This window comes from Cibotium barometz, chromosome 6, assembly GCF_041138505.1.
Source record: "Cibotium barometz isolate CiBa-2024 chromosome 6, ASM4113850v1, whole genome shotgun sequence".
In the NCBI taxonomy this organism is placed as follows: domain Eukaryota; kingdom Viridiplantae; phylum Streptophyta; class Polypodiopsida; order Cyatheales; family Cibotiaceae; genus Cibotium; species Cibotium barometz.
Window position 1 is genome coordinate 11,449,195 of NC_141051.1, and position 3,282 is coordinate 11,452,476.

Below are 3,282 nucleotides of genomic sequence, written 5' to 3' on the forward strand. Positions count from 1 at the left end.
TAACAGATTTGGAGGTTTTCTTGTGGCTACAGGCGATCTTGTTGCTGTTTGCAAGGCACCTTCTTGCTCTTGGATGCTCAGCTTTTATACAGGCTAGCGCTGCATCTTCTTTGCAGCTCAAGTTGAAGCTCGTTCGAGGTGAGGCATTGTGCGTTTACATGAGCATTCGCGCGTATTGTAGTGGCCATCATCTCTGTGTCCATACAATTATCCATGCATGGCCGTCACCGTCACTCTGCAGCTTCATCAATCGCATCATCAAATCGTTCGTCATCATCTCCGTCAACTCACTGCTTCACCACAAGCTGATACGTGGGGGATAACTTGACACGTGGCAAATAACCTTTGTAATCGCTGATTCAGGTCCAGTTCGATCGGTGATCCAACCTTTTACAATTGTTCGATTCACCTTTTTTGCAAGCAGATTGCAACGTTTTTAGCCGTTTATGCTAGGTGGGGTTTTGCCAACATCAAAGGAATTGGCTGGAAATGGGCGGGAATCATTTGGCTCTACAGTGTAGTGACTTATATACCCCTTGACATTCTGAAGTTTGGTGTACGCTACATCTTTATGGGAAACCCTTGGAATCTTTTGATTGAGAAGAAGGTGAGATGATCTTGACAAGAACTGTGCAGGTAGAATGGAATGTTTTTCTACATTTTTCTTTCTTTCATGCTATTAGATATTTATGGTAGTACTACATGTACTGATGCCACGGGAACTTTTGTCCCACCGGGTTTTTCCTCATCACCATCCAGGTGTGAACGGGTCCACCTTAGGGTTAGCTAGTATATAAGTAACCACATCCATTGTTTAGGGTTGCTGCTCATTTGTTCTTTCTCCTTTGTACTTGCAGAGAGCTTCATCTCTCTCCCCTTTGAGCTAGCCATGCTCTCTCTTACTCTACACCCTTGTGTTCTTCTCATTGAGCATTGTGTGTGTGTGAGTCCAGCTCCATTGTGAGCTAACAATGGTATCACAGCACGATCTTTGATCTCTCAGCTTCTTCACCATTGAAGCTTTTTCTTGCTGGAGCTTTGAATTTCTTGCAAGGATTCCATTAAAGCTTATCTTGCAGACTTGGAGCTTCAAGCTTCACTCAAAGGCGACTTCTCCATCGTAGTGGTGTTGAGAAGCGACTTCTCCGATGACTTCTCGACTGCAGCTAACAGATTTGGAGGTTTTCTTGTGGCTACAGGCGATCTTGTTGCTGTTTGCAAGGCACCTTCTTGCTCTTGGATGCTCAGCTTTTATACAGGCTAGCGCTGCATCTTCTTTGCAGCTCAAGTTGAAGCTCGTTCGAGGTGAGGCATTGTGCGTTTACATGAGCATTCGCGCGTATTGTAGTGGCCATCATCTCTGTGTCCATACAATTATCCATGCATGGCCGTCACCGTCACTCTGCAGCTTCATCAATCGCATCATCAAATCGTTCGTCATCATCTCCGTCAACTCACTGCTTCAAGACAAGCTGATACGTGGGGGATAACTTGACACGTGGCAAATAACCTTTGTAATCGCTGATTCAGGTCCAGTTCGATCGGTGATCCAACCTTTTACAATTGTTCGATTCACCTTTTTTGCAAGCAGATTGCAACGTTTTTAGCCGTTTATGCTAGGTGGGGTTTTGCCAACATCAAAGGAATTGGCTGGAAATGGGCGGGAATCATTTGGCTCTACAGTGTAGTGACTTATATACCCCTTGACATTCTGAAGTTTGGTGTACGCTACATCTTTATGGGAAACCCTTGGAATCTTTTGATTGAGAAGAAGGTGAGATGATCTTGACAAGAACTGTGCAGGTAGAATGGAATGTTTTTCTACATTTTTCTTTCTTTCATGCTATTAGATATTTATGGTAGTACTACATGTACTGATGCCACGAGAACTTTTGTCCCACCGGGTTTTTCCTCATCACCATCCAGGTGTGAACGGGTCCACCTTAGGGTTAGCTAGTATATAAGTAACCACATCCATTGTTTAGGGTTGCTGCTCATTTGTTCTTTCTCCTTTGTACTTGCAGAGAGCTTCATCTCTCTCCCCTTTGAGCTAGCCATGCTCTCTCTTACTCTACACCCTTGTGTTCTTCTCATTGAGCATTGTGTGTGTGTGAGTCCAGCTCCATTGTGAGCTAACAATGGTATCACAGCACGATCTTTGATCTCTCAGCTTCTTCACCATTGAAGCTTTTTCTTGCTGGAGCTTTGAATTTCTTGCAAGGATTCCATTAAAGCATATCTTGCAGACTTGGAGCTTCAAGCTTCACTCAAAGGCGACTTCTCCATCGTAGTGGTGTTGAGAAGCGACTTCTCCGATGACTTCTCGACTGCAGCTAACAGATTTGGAGGTTTTCTTGTGGCTACAGGCGATCTTGTTGCTGTTTGCAAGGCACCTTCTTGCTCTTGGATGCTCAGCTTTTATACAGGCTAGCGCTGCATCTTCTTTGCAGCTCAAGTTGAAGCTCGTTCGAGGTGAGGCATTGTGCGTTTACATGAGCATTCGCGCGTATTGTAGTGGCCATCATCTCTGTGTCCATACAATTATCCATGCATGGCCGTCACCGTCACTCTGCAGCTTCATCAATCGCATCATCAAATCGTTCGTCATCATCTCCGTCAACTCACTGCTTCACCACAAGCTGATACGTGGGGGATAACTTGACACGTGGCAAATAACCTTTGTAATCGCTGATTCAGGTCCAGTTCGATCGGTGATCCAACCTTTTACAATTGTTCGATTCACCTTTTTTGCAAGCAGATTGCAACGTTTTTAGCAGTTTATGCTAGGTGGGGTTTTGCCAACATCAAAGGAATTGGCTGGAAATGGGCGGGAATCATTTGGCTCTACAGTGTAGTGACTTATATACCCCTTGACATTCTGAAGTTTGGTGTACGCTACATCTTTATGGGAAACCCTTGGAATCTTTTGATTGAGAAGAAGGTGAGATGATCTTGACAAGAACTGTGCAGGTAGAATGGAATGTTTTTCTACATTTTTCTTTCTTTCATGCTATTAGATATTTATGGTAGTACTACATGTACTGATGCCACGGGAACTTTTGTCCCACCGGGTTTTTCCTCATCACCATCCAGGTGTGAACGGGTCCACCTTAGGGTTAGCTAGTATATAAGTAACCACATCCATTGTTTAGGGTTGCTGCTCATTTGTTCTTTCTCCTTTGTACTTGCAGAGAGCTTCATCTCTCTCCCCTTAGAGCTAGCCATGCTCTCTCTTACTCTACACCCTTGTGTTCTTCTCATTGAGCATTGTGTGTGTGTGAG